We start from the raw sequence: 14293 nt of genomic DNA, 5'->3' as shown, positions 1-14293 counted from the left end.
ACCAGCAGGAGTTTTCTGCTCTAGATCCTCGGCTCTGCAGGCAGAAGCTGGAAGTTGGAAATCTGGGAGCACTGCACCAGGATGTCTCGAGGGAACATCAAGGAAGAACCGTTGGAAGATGGACTTTACTTAAGGAAGGTAGAGCGCATAGCCATGTTGCTGACACTGAAGCAAAGCCACTCTGTTCAGTTGATCCACAGCACCAGCTTTCCAACTTGCCACCCGCACTGTGGGAGCAGGGGAAGCAGCCTTTAGCTTAAAGCCCAGCAGCACCTTTCTCTCTTTCTCCACCACTGTACATGCAGAAGCTACATGTTCGCACTTTGAAAACGTTCATTCTCCCGTTTTTGTCCTGAAAGCTGCCGTGCTTTCACATTTTGGTCACACTGCTGCATTGCTCCCTGATTGCAGTTGAGGACCAGCAGGAGTTTTCATCTCTAGATCCTCGGCTCTGCAGGCAGAAGCTGGAAGTTGGAAATCTGGGAGCACTGCACCAGGATCTCTCGAGGGAACGTCAAGGAAGCAACGTATCAAGATGGACTTTACTTAAGGAAGGTAGAGCGCATAGCCATGTTGCTGACACTGAAGCACAGCCACTCTGTTCAGTTGATCCACAGCACCAGCTTTCCAACTTGCCACCCGCACTGTGGGAGCAGGTGAAGCAGACTTCAGCTGAAACTGAAAGCCCAGCAGCAGCTTTCTCTCCTTCTCCTCCTCTGTGCATGCAGAAGCTACATGTTCGCACTTTGAAAACATTCATTATCCCGTTTTTGTCCTGAAAGCTGCCGTGCTTTCACACTTTGGTCACACTGCTGCAGAGCTCCCTGATTGCTGTTGAGGACCAGCAGGAGATTTCTGCTCTAGATCCTCGGCTCTGCAGGCAGAAGCTGGAAGTTGGAAATCTGGGAGCACTGCACCAGGATCTCTCGAGGGAACGTCAAGGAAGCAACGTATCAAGATGGACTTTACTTAAGGAAGGTAGAGCGCATAGCCATGTTGCTGACACTGAAGCACAGCCACTCTGTTCAGTTGATCCACAGCACCAGCTTTCCAACTTGCCACCCGCACTGTGGGAGCAGGGGAAGCAGCCTTCAGTTGAAAGCCCAGCAGCAGCTTTCTCTCTTTCTCCACCACTGTACATGCAGAAGCTACATGTTCGCACTTTGAAAACGTTCATTCTCCCGTTATTGTCCTGAAAGCTGCCGTGCTTTCACATTTTGGTCACACTGCTGCATTGCTCCCTGATTGCTGTTGAGGACCAGCAGGAGATTTCTGCTCTAGATCCTCGGCTCTGCAGGCAGAAGCTGGAAGTTGGAAATCTGGGAGCACTGCACCAGGATCTCTCGAGGGAACGTCAAGGAAGCAACGTATCAAGATGGACTTTACTTAAGGAAGGTAGAGCGCATAGCCATGTTGCTGACACTGAAGCACAGCCACTCTGTTCAGTTGATCCACAGCACCAGCTTTCCAACTTGCCACCCGCACTGTGGGAGCAGGGGTAGCAGCCTTCAGCTGAAAGCCCAGCAGCAGCTTTCTCTCTTTCTCCACCACTGTACATGCAGAAGCTACATGTTCGCACTTTGAAAACGTTCATTCTCCCGTTTTTGTCCTGAAAGCTGCCGTGCTTTCACATTTTGGTCACACTGCTGCATTGCTCCCTGATTGCAGTTGAGGACCAGCAGGAGTTTTCATCTCTAGATCCTCGGCTCTGCAGGCAGAAGCTGGAAGTTGGAAATCTGGGAGCACTGCACCAGGATCTCTCGAGGGAACGTCAAGGAAGCAACGTATCAAGATGGACTTTACTCAAGGAAGGTAGAGCGCATAGCCATGTTGCTGACACTGAAGCACAGCCACTCTGTTCAGTTGATCCACAGCACCAGCTTTCCAACTTGCCACCCGCACTGTGGGAGCAGGGGAAGCAGCCATCAGCTGAAACTGAAAGCCCAGCAGCAGCTTTCTCTCCTTCTCCTCCTCTGTGCATGCAGAAGCTACATGTTCGCACTTTCAAAACGTTCATTCTACCGTTTTTGTCCTGAAAGCTGCCGTGCTTACACATTTTGGTCACACTGCTGCATTGCTCCCTGATTGCTGTTGAGGACCAGCAGGAGATTTCTGCTCTAGATCCTCGGCTCTGCAGGCAGAAGCTGGAAGTTGGAAATCTGGGAGCACTGCACCAGGATCTCTCCAGGGAACGTCAAGGAAGCAACGTATCAAGATGGACTTTACTTAAGGAAGGTAGAGCGCATAGCCATGTTGCTGACACTGAAGCACAGCCACTCTGTTCAGTTGATCCACAGTACCAGCTTTCCAACTTGCCACCCGCACTGTGGGAGCAGGGGAAGCAGACTTCAGCTGAAACTGAAAGCCCAGCAGCAGCTTTCTCTCCTTCTCCTCCTCTGTGCATGCAGAAGCTACATGTTCGCACTTTGAAAACATTCATTATCCCGTTTTTGTCCTGAAAGCTGCCGTGCTTTCACACTTTGGTCACACTGCTGCAGAGCTCCCTGATTGCTGTTGAGGACCAGCAGGAGATTTCTGCTCTAGATCCTCGGCTCTGCAGGCAGAAGCTGGAAGTTGGAAATCTGGGAGCACTGCACCAGGATCTCTCGAGGGAACGTCAAGGAAGCAACGTATCAAGATGGACTTTACTTAAGGAAGGTAGAGCGCATAGCCATGTTGCTGACACTGAAGCACAGCCACTCTGTTCAGTTGATCCACAGCACCAGCTTTCCAACTTGCCACCCGCACTGTGGGAGCAGGGGAAGCAGCCTTCAGTTGAAAGCCCAGCAGCAGCTTTCTCTCTTTCTCCACCACTGTACATGCAGAAGCTACATGTTCGCACTTTGAAAACGTTCATTCTCCCGTTATTGTCCTGAAAACTGCCGTGCTTTCACACTTTGGTCACACTGCTGCATTGCTCCCTGATTGCTGTTGAGGACCAGCAGGAGATTTCTGCTCTAGATCCTCGGCTCTGCAGGCAGAAGCTGGAAGTTGGAAATCTGGGAGCACTGCACCAGGATCTCTCGAGGGAACGTCAAGGAAGCAACGTATCAAGATGGACTTTACTTAAGGAAGGTAGAGCGCATAGCCATGTTGCTGACACTGAAGCACAGCCACTCTGTTCAGTTGATCCACAGCACCAGCTTTCCAACTTGCCACCCGCACTGTGGGAGCAGGGGTAGCAGCCTTCAGCTGAAAGCCCAGCAGCAGCTTTCTCTCTTTCTCCACCACTGTACATGCAGAAGCTACATGTTCGCACTTTGAAAACGTTCATGCTACCATTTTTGTCCTGAAAGCTGCCGTGCTTTCACATTTTGGTCACACTGCTGCATTGCTCCCTGATTGCTGTTGAGGACCAGCAGGAGATTTCTGCTCTAGATCCTCGGCTCTGCAGGCAGAAGCTGGAAGTTGGAAATCTGGGAGCACTGCACCAGGATCTCTCGAGGGAACGTCAAGGAAGCAACGTATCAAGATGGACTTTACTTAAGGAAGGTAGAGCGCATAGCAATGTTGCTGACACTGAAGCACAGCCACTCTGTTCAGTTGATCCACAGCACTAGCTTTCCAACTTGCCACCCGCACTGTGGGAGCAGGTGAAGCAGACTTCAGCTGAAACTGAAAGCCCAGCAGCAGCTTTCTCTCCTTCTCCTCCTCTGTGCATACAGAAGCTACATGTTCGCACTTTGAAAACGTTCATTCTACCATTTTTGTCCTGAAAGCTGCCGTGCTTTCACACTTTGGTCACACTGCTGCAGAGCTCCCTGATTGCTGTTGAGGACCAGCAGGAGTTTTCTGCTCTAGATCCTCGGCTCTGCAGGCAGAAGCTGGAAGTTGGAAATCTGGGAGCACTGCACCAGGATGTCTCGAGGGAACATCAAGGAAGAACCGTTGGAAGATGGACTTTACTTAAGGAAGGTAGAGCGCATAGCCATGTTGCTGACACTGAAGCAAAGCCACTCTGTTCAGTTGATCCACAGCACCAGCTTTCCAACTTGCCACCCGCACTGTGGGAGCAGGGGAAGCAGCCTTTAGCTTAAAGCCCAGCAGCACCTTTCTCTCTTTCTCCACCACTGTACATGCAGAAGCTACATGTTCGCACTTTGAAAACGTTCATTCTCCCGTTTTTGTCCTGAAAGCTGCCGTGCTTTCACATTTTGGTCACACTGCTGCATTGCTCCCTGATTGCAGTTGAGGACCAGCAGGAGTTTTCATCTCTAGATCCTCGGCTCTGCAGGCAGAAGCTGGAAGTTGGAAATCTGGGAGCACTGCACCAGGATCTCTCGAGGGAACGTCAAGGAAGCAACATATCAAGATGGACTTTACTTAAGGAAGGTAGAGCGCATAGCCATGTTGCTGACACTGAAGCACAGCCACTCTGTTCAGTTGATCCACAGCACCAGCTTTCCAACTTGCCACCCGCACTGTGGGAGCAGGTGAAGCAGACTTCAGCTGAAACTGAAAGCCCAGCAGCAGCTTTCTCTCCTTCTCCTCCTCTGTGCATGCAGAAGCTACATGTTCGCACTTTGAAAACATTCATTATCCCGTTTTTGTCCTGAAAGCTGCCGTGCTTTCACACTTTGGTCACACTGCTGCAGAGCTCCCTGATTGCTGTTGAGGACCAGCAGGAGATTTCTGCTCTAGATCCTCGGCTCTGCAGGCAGAAGCTGGAAGTTGGAAATCTGGGAGCACTGCACCAGGATCTCTCGAGGGAACGTCAAGGAAGCAACGTATCAAGATGGACTTTACTTAAGGAAGGTAGAGCGCATAGCCATGTTGCTGACACTGAAGCACAGCCACTCTGTTCAGTTGATCCACAGCACCAGCTTTCCAACTTGCCACCCGCACTGTGGGAGCAGGGGAAGCAGCCTTCAGTTGAAAGCCCAGCAGCAGCTTTCTCTCTTTCTCCACCACTGTACATGCAGAAGCTACATGTTCGCACTTTGAAAACGTTCATTCTCCCGTTATTGTCCTGAAAGCTGCCGTGCTTTCACATTTTGGTCACACTGCTGCATTGCTCCCTGATTGCTGTTGAGGACCAGCAGGAGATTTCTGCTCTAGATCCTCGGCTCTGCAGGCAGAAGCTGGAAGTTGGAAATCTGGGAGCACTGCACCAGGATCTCTCGAGGGAACGTCAAGGAAGCAACGTATCAAGATGGACTTTACTTAAGGAAGGTAGAGCGCATAGCAATGTTGCTGACACTGAAGCACAGCCACTCTGTTCAGTTGATCCACAGCACTAGCTTTCCAACTTGCCACCCGCACTGTGGGAGCAGGTGAAGCAGACTTCAGCTGAAACTGAAAGCCCAGCAGCAGCTTTCTCTCCTTCTCCTCCTCTGTGCATACAAAAGCTACATGTTCGCACTTTGAAAACGTTCATTCTACCATTTTTGTCCTGAAAGCTGCCGTGCTTTCACACTTTGGTCACACTGCTGCAGAGCTCCCTGATTGCTGTTGAGGACCAGCAGGAGTTTTCTGCTCTAGATCCTCGGCTCTGCAGGCAGAAGCTGGAAGTTGGAAATCTGGGAGCACTGCACCAGGATCTCTCGAGGGAACATCAAGGAAGAACCGTTGGAAGATGGACTTTACTTAAGGAAGGTAGAGCGCATAGCCATGTTGCTGACACTGAAGCACAGCCACTCTGTTCAGTTGATCCACAGCACCAGCTTTCCAACTTGCCACCCGCACTGTGGGAGCAGGGGAAGCAGCCTTTAGCTTAAAGCCCAGCAGCACCTTTCTCTCTTTCTCCACCACTGTACATGCAGAAGCTACATGTTCGCACTTTGAAAACGTTCATTCTCCCGTTTTTGTCCTGAAAGCTGCCGTGCTTTCACATTTTGGTCACACTGCTGCATTGCTCCCTGATTGCAGTTGAGGACCAGCAGGAGTTTTCATCTCTAGATCCTCGGCTCTGCAGGCAGAAGCTGGAAGTTGGAAATCTGGGAGCACTGCACCAGGATCTCTCGAGGGAACGTCAAGGAAGCAACGTATCAAGATGGACTTTACTTAAGGAAGGTAGAGCGCATAGCCATGTTGCTGACACTGAAGCACAGCCACTCTGTTCAGTTGATCCACAGCACCAGCTTTCCAACTTGCCACCCGCACTGTGGGAGCAGGTGAAGCAGACTTCAGCTGAAACTGAAAGCCCAGCAGCAGCTTTCTCTCCTTCTCCTCCTCTGTGCATGCAGAAGCTACATGTTCGCACTTTGAAAACATTCATTATCCCGTTTTTGTCCTGAAAGCTGCCGTGCTTTCACACTTTGGTCACACTGCTGCAGAGCTCCCTGATTGCTGTTGAGGACCAGCAGGAGATTTCTGCTCTAGATCCTCGGCTCTGCAGGCAGAAGCTGGAAGTTGGAAATCTGGGAGCACTGCACCAGGATCTCTCGAGGGAACGTCAAGGAAGCAACGTATCAAGATGGACTTTACTTAAGGAAGGTAGAGCGCATAGCCATGTTGCTGACACTGAAGCACAGCCACTCTGTTCAGTTGATCCACAGCACCAGCTTTCCAACTTGCCACCCACACTGTGGGAGCAGGGGAAGCAGCCTTCAGTTGAAAGCCCAGCAGCAGCTTTCTCTCTTTCTCCACCACTGTACATGCAGAAGCTACATGTTCGCACTTTGAAAACGTTCATTCTCCCGTTATTGTCCTGAAAGCTGCCGTGCTTTCACATTTTGGTCACACTGCTGCATTGCTCCCTGATTGCTGTTGAGGACCAGCTGGAGATTTCTGCTCTAGATCCTCGGCTCTGCAGGCAGAAGCTGGAAGTTGGAAATCTGGGAGCACTGCACCAGGATCTCTCGAGGGAACGTCAAGGAAGCAACGTATCAAGATGGACTTTACTTAAGGAAGGTAGAGCGCATAGCCATGTTGCTGACACTGAAGCACAGCCACTCTGTTCAGTTGATCCACAGCACCAGCTTTCCAACTTGCCACCCGCACTGTGGGAGCAGGGGTAGCAGCCTTCAGCTGAAAGCCCAGCAGCAGCTTTCTCTCTTTCTCCACCACTGTACATGCAGAAGCTACATGTTCGCACTTTGAAAACGTTCATTCTCCCGTTTTTGTCCTGAAAGCTGCCGTGCTTTCACATTTTGGTCACACTGCTGCATTGCTCCCTGATTGCAGTTGAGGACCAGCAGGAGTTTTCATCTCTAGATCCTCGGCTCTGCAGGCAGAAGCTGGAAGTTGGAAATCTGGGAGCACTGCACCAGGATCTCTCGAGGGAACGTCAAGGAAGCAACGTATCAAGATGGACTTTACTTAAGGAAGGTAGAGCGCATAGCCATGTTGCTGACACTGAAGCACAGCCACTCTGTTCAGTTGATCCACAGCACCAGCTTTCCAACTTGCCACCCGCACTGTGGGAGCAGGGGAAGCAGCCATCAGCTGAAACTGAAAGCCCAGCAGCAGCTTTCTCTCCTTCTCCTCCTCTGTGCATGCAGAAGCTACATGTTCGCACTTTCAAAACGTTCATTCTACCGTTTTTGTCCTGAAAGCTGCCGTGCTTACACATTTTGGTCACACTGCTTCATTGCTCCCTGATTGCTGTTGAGGACCAGCTGGAGATTTCTGCTCTAGATCCTCGGCTCTGCAGGCAGAAGCTGGAAGATGGAAATCTGGGAGCACTGCACCAGGATCTCTCCAGGGAACGTCAAGGAAGCAACGTATCAAGATGGACTTTACTTAAGGAAGGTAGAGCGCATAGCCATGTTGCTGACACTGAAGCACAGCCACTCTGTTCAGTTGATCCACAGTACCAGCTTTCCAACTTGCCACCCGCACTGTGGGAGCAGGGGAAGCAGACTTCAGCTGAAACTGAAAGCCCAGCAGCAGCTTTCTCTCCTTCTCCTCCTCTGTGCATGCAGAGGCTACATGTTCGCACTTTGAAAACATTCATTCTCCCGTTTTTGTCCTGAAAGCTGCCGTGCTTTCACATTTTGGTCACACTGCTGCATTGCTCCCTGATTGCTGTTGAGGACCAGCAGGAGTTTTCTGCTCTAGATCCTCGGCTCTGCAGGCAGAAGCTGGAAGTTGGAAATCTGGGAGCACTGCACCAGGATCTCTCGAGGGAACGTCAAGGAAGCAACGTATCAAGATGGACTTTACTTAAGGAAGGTAGAGCGCATAGACATGTTGCTTACACTGAAGCACAGCCACTCTGTTCAGTTGATCCACAGCACCAGCTTTCCAACTTGCCACCCGCACTGTGGGAGCAGGTGAAGCAGCCATCAGCTGAAACTGAAAGCCCAGCAGCAGCTTTCTCTCCTTCTCCTCCTCTGTGCATGCAGAAGCTACATGTTCGCACTTTCAAAACGTTCATTCTACCGTTTTTGTCCTGAAAGCTGCCGTGCTTTCACACTTTGGTCAAACTGCTGCATTGCTCCCTGATTGCAGTTGAGGACCAGCAGGAGATTTCATCTCTAGATCCTCGGCTCTGCAGGCAGAAGCTGGAAGTTGGAAATCTGGGAGCACTGCACCAGGATCTCTCGAGGGAACGTCAAGGAAGCAACGTATCAAGATGGACTTTACTTAAGGAAGGTAGAGCGCATAGCCATGTTGCTGACACTGAAGCACAGCCACTCTGTTCAGTTGATCCACAGCACCAGCTTTCCAACTTGCCACCCACACTGTGGGAGCAGGGGAAGCAGCCATCAGCTGAAACTGAAAGCCCAGCAGCAGCTTTCTCTCTTTCTTCTACTCTGTGCATGCAGAAGCTACATGTTCGCACTTTCAAAACCTTGATTCTACCGTCTTCTTTCCTGAAACCTGCGCTGCTTTGATATTTTGATCATAGTACGGCAGAGCTCTCTGCTGTTAAAGACCAGCAGTAGTTTTTTTCTGGACCTCCTCGGCTCTGCAGGCAGAAGCTGGAAGTTGGAAATCTGGGAGCACTGCACCAGGATCTCTCGAGGGAACGTCAAGGAAGCAACGTATCAAGATGAACTTTACTTAAGGAAGGTAGAGCGCATAGCCATGTTGCTGACACTGAAGCAAAGCCACTCTGTTCAGTTGATCCACAGCACCAGCTTTCCAACTTGCCACCCGCACTGTGGGAGCAGGTGAAGCAGACTTCAGCTGAAACTGAAAGCCCAGCAGCAGCTTTCTCTCCTTCTGCTCCTCTGTGCATGCAGAAGCTACATGTTCGCACTTTGAAAACGTTCATTCTACCGTTTTTGTCCTGAAAGCTGCCGTGCGTTCACATTTTGGTCACACTGCTGCATTGCTCCCTGATTGCTGTTGAGGACCAGCAGGAGTTTTCTGCTCTAGATCCTCGGCTCTGCAGGCAGAAGCTGGAAGTTGGAAATCTGGGAGCACTGCACCAGGATCTCTCGAGGGAACGTCAAGGAAGCAACGTATCAAGATGGACTTTACTTAAGGAAGGTAGAGCGCATAGCCATGTTGCTGACACTGAAGCACAGCCACTCTGTTCAGTTGATCCACAGCACCAGCTTTCCAACTTGCCACTCACACTGTGGGAGCAGGTGAAGCAGACTTCAGCTGAAACTGAAAGCCCAGCAGCAGCTTTCTCTCCTTCTCCTCCTCTGTGCATGCAGAAGCTGCATGTTCGCACTTTGAAAACGTTCATTCTACCGTTTTTGTCTTGAAAGCTGCCATGCTTTCACATTTTGGTCACACTGCTGCATTGCTCCCTGATTGCTGTTGAGGACCAGCAGGAGATTTCTGCTCTAGATCCTCGGCTCTGCAGGCAGAAGCTGGAAGTTGGAAATCTGGGAGCACTGCACCAGGATGTCTCGAGGGAACATCAAGGAAGAACCGTTGGAAGATGGACTTTACTTAAGGAAGGTAGAGCGCATAGCCATGTTGCTGACACTGAAGCACAGCCACTCTGTTCAGTTGATCCACAGCACCAGCTTTCCAACTTGCCACCCGCACTGTGGGAGCAGGGGTAGCAGCATTCAGCTGACAGCCCAGCAGCACCTTTCTCTCCTTCTCCACCACTGTACATGCAGAAGCTACATGTTCGCACTTTGAAAACATTCATTATCCCGTTTTTGTCCTGAAAGCTGCCGTGCTTTCACACTTTGGTCACACTGCTGCAGAGCTCCCTGATTGCTGTTGAGGACCAGCAGGAGATTTCTGCTCTAGATCCTCGGCTCTGCAGGCAGAAGCTGGAAGTTGGAAATCTGGGAGCACTGCACCAGGATCTCTCGAGGGAACGTCAAGGAAGCAACGTATCAAGATGGACTTTACTTAAGGAAGGTAGAGCGCATAGCCATGTTGCTGACACTGAAGCACAGCCACTCTGTTCAGTTGATCCACAGCACCAGCTTTCCAACTTGCCACCCGCACTGTGGGAGCAGGGGAAGCAGACTTTAGCTGAAAGCCCAGCAGCAGCTTTCTCTCTTTCTCCACCACTGTACATGCAAAATCTACATGTTCGCACTTTGAAAACGTTCATTCTCCAGTTTTTGTCCTGAAAGCTGCCGTGCTTACACATTTTGGTCACACTGCTGCATTGCTCCCTGATTGCTGTTGAGGACCAGCAGGAGATTTCTGCTCTAGATCCTCGGCTCTGCAGGCAGAAGCTGGAAGTTGGAAATCTGGGAGCACTGCACCAGGATCTCTCGAGGGAACGTCAAGGAAGCAACGTATCAAGATGGACTTTACTTAAGGAAGGTAGAGCGCATACCCATGTTGCTGACGCTGAAGCAAAGCCACTCTGTTCAGTTGATCCACAGCACCAGCTTTCCAACTTGCCACCCGCACTGTGGGAGCAGGGGTAGCAGACTTCAGCTGAAACTGAAAGCCCAGCAGCATTCTCTCCTTCTACTCCTCTGTGCATGCAGAAGCTACATGTTCGCACTTTGAAAACATTCATTATCCCGTTTTTGTCCTGAAAGCTGCCGTGCTTTCACACTTTGGTCACACTGCTGCATTGCTCCCTGATAGCTGTTGAGGACCAGCAGGAGATTTCATCTCTAGATCCTCGGCACTGCAGGCAGAAGCTGGAAGTTGGAAATCTGGGAGCACTGCACCAGGATCTCTCGAGGGAACGTCAAGGAAGCAACGTATCAAGATGGACTTTACTTAAGGAAGGTAGAGCGCATAGCCATGTTGCTGACACTGAAGCAAAGCCACTCTGTTCAGTTGATCCACAGCACCAGCTTTCCAACTTGCCACCCGCACTGTGGGAGCAGGGGAAGCAGCCTTTAGCTTAAAGCCCAGCAGCAGCTTTCTCTCTTTCTCCACCACTGTACATGCAGAAGCTACATGTTCGCACTTTGAAAACGTTCATTCTCCCGTTTTTGTCCTGAAAGCTGCCGTGCTTTCACATTTTGGTCACACTGCTGCATTGCTCCCTGATTGCAGTTGAGGACCAGCAGGAGTTTTCATCTCTAGATCCTCGGCTCTGCAGGCAGAAGCTGGAAGTTGGAAATCTGGGAGCACTGCACCAGGATCTCTCGAGGGAACGTCAAGGAAGCAACGTATCAAGATGGACTTTACTTAAGGAAGGTAGAGCGCATAGCCATGTTGCTGACACTGAAGCACAGCCACTCTGTTCAGTTGATCCACAGCACCAGCTTTCCAACTTGCCACCCGCACTGTGGGAGCAGGTGAAGCAGACTTCAGCTGAAACTGAAAGCCCAGCAGCAGCTTTCTCTCCTTCTCCTCCTCTGTGCATGCAGAAGCTACATGTTCGCACTTTGAAAACATTCATTATCCCGTTTTTGTCCTGAAAGCTGCCGTGCTTTCACACTTTGGTCACACTGCTGCAGAGCTCCCTGATTGCTGTTGAGGACCAGCAGGAGATTTCTGCTCTAGATCCTCGGCTCTGCAGGCAGAAGCTGGAAGTTGGAAATCTGGGAGCACTGCACCAGGATCTCTCGAGGGAACGTCAAGGAAGCAACGTATCAAGATGGACTTTACTTAAGGAAGGTAGAGCGCATAGCCATGTTGCTGACACTGAAGCACAGCCACTCTGTTCAGTTGATCCACAGCACCAGCTTTCCAACTTGCCACCCGCACTGTGGGAGCAGGGGAAGCAGCCTTCAGTTGAAAGCCCAGCAGCAGCTTTCTCTCTTTCTCCACCACTGTACATGCAGAAGCTACATGTTCGCACTTTGAAAACGTTCATGCTACCATTTTTGTCCTGAAAGCTGCCGTGCTTTCACATTTTGGTCACACTGCTGCATTGCTCCCTGATTGCTGTTGAGGACCAGCAGGAGATTTCTGCTCTAGATCCTCGGCTCTGCAGGCAGAAGCTGGAAGTTGGAAATCTGGGAGCACTGCACCAGGATCTCTCGAGGGAACGTCAAGGAAGCAACGTATCAAGATGGACTTTACTTAAGGAAGGTAGAGCGCATAGCCATGTTGCTGACACTGAAGCACAGCCACTCTGTTCAGTTGATCCACAGCACCAGCTTTCCAACTTGCCACCCGCACTGTGGGAGCAGGGGTAGCAGCCTTCAGCTGAAAGCCCAGCAGCAGCTTTCTCTCTTTCTCCACCACTGTACATGCAGAAGCTACATGTTCGCACTTTGAAAACGTTCATTCTCCCGTTTTTGTCCTGAAAGCTGCCGTGCTTTCACATTTTGGTCACACTGCTGCATTGCTCCCTGATTGCAGTTGAGGACCAGCAGGAGTTTTCATCTCTAGATCCTCGGCTCTGCAGGCAGAAGCTGGAAGTTGGAAATCTGGGAGCACTGCACCAGGATCTCTCGAGGGAACGTCAAGGAAGCAACGTATCAAGATGGACTTTACTTAAGGAAGGTAGAGCGCATAGCCATGTTGCTGACACTGAAGCACAGCCACTCTGTTCAGTTGATCCACAGCACCAGCTTTCCAACTTGCCACCCGCACTGTGGGAGCAGGGGAAGCAGCCATCAGCTGAAACTGAAAGCCCAGCAGCAGCTTTCTCTCCTTCTCCTCCTCTGTGCATGCAGAAGCTACATGTTCGCACTTTCAAAACGTTCATTCTACCGTTTTTGTCCTGAAAGCTGCCGTGCTTACACATTTTGGTCACACTGCTTCATTGCTCCCTGATTGCTGTTGAGGACCAGCTGGAGATTTCTGCTCTAGATCCTCGGCTCTGCAGGCAGAAGCTGGAAGATGGAAATCTGGGAGCACTGCACCAGGATCTCTCCAGGGAACGTCAAGGAAGCAACGTATCAAGATGGACTTTACTTAAGGAAGGTAGAGCGCATAGCCATGTTGCTGACACTGAAGCACAGCCACTCTGTTCAGTTGATCCACAGTACCAGCTTTCCAACTTGCCACCCGCACTGTGGGAGCAGGGGAAGCAGACTTCAGCTGAAACTGAAAGCCCAGCAGCAGCTTTCTCTCCTTCTCCTCCTCTGTGCATGCAGAGGCTACATGTTCGCACTTTGAAAACATTCATTCTCCCGTTTTTGTCCTGAAAGCTGCCGTGCTTTCACATTTTGGTCACACTGCTGCATTGCTCCCTGATTGCTGTTGAGGACCAGCAGGAGTTTTCTGCTCTAGATCCTCGGCTCTGCAGGCAGAAGCTGGAAGTTGGAAATCTGGGAGCACTGCACCAGGATCTCTCGAGGGAACGTCAAGGAAGCAACGTATCAAGATGGACTTTACTTAAGGAAGGTAGAGCGCATAGACATGTTGCTTACACTGAAGCACAGCCACTCTGTTCAGTTGATCCACAGCACCAGCTTTCCAACTTGCCACCCGCACTGTGGGAGCAGGTGAAGCAGCCATCAGCTGAAACTGAAAGCCCAGCAGCAGCTTTCTCTCCTTCTCCTCCTCTGTGCATGCAGAAGCTACATGTTCGCACTTTCAAAACGTTCATTCTACCGTTTTTGTCCTGAAAGCTGCCGTGCTTTCACACTTTGGTCAAACTGCTGCATTGCTCCCTGATTGCAGTTGAGGACCAGCAGGAGATTTCATCTCTAGATCCTCGGCTCTGCAGGCAGAAGCTGGAAGTTGGAAATCTGGGAGCACTGCACCAGGATCTCTCGAGGGAACGTCAAGGAAGCAACGTATCAAGATGGACTTTACTTAAGGAAGGTAGAGCGCATAGCCATGTTGCTGACACTGAAGCACAGCCACTCTGTTCAGTTGATCCACAGCACCAGCTTTCCAACTTGCCACCCACACTGTGGGAGCAGGGGAAGCAGCCATCAGCTGAAACTGAAAGCCCAGCAGCAGCTTTCTCTCTTTCTTCTACTCTGTGCATGCAGAAGCTACATGTTCGCACTTTCAAAACCTTGATTCTACCGTCTTCTTTCCTGAAACCTGCGCTGCTTTGATATTTTGATCATAGTACGGCAGAGCTCTCTGCTGTTAAAGACCAGCAGTA

This window comes from Psittacula echo (genome assembly GCF_963264785.1).
Source record: "Psittacula echo genome assembly, chromosome: 4".
NCBI lineage: Eukaryota > Metazoa > Chordata > Aves > Psittaciformes > Psittacidae > Psittacula > Psittacula echo.
The sequence above is the reverse complement of the archived record's forward strand: the minus strand, read 5'-3'. Positions refer to the sequence as shown.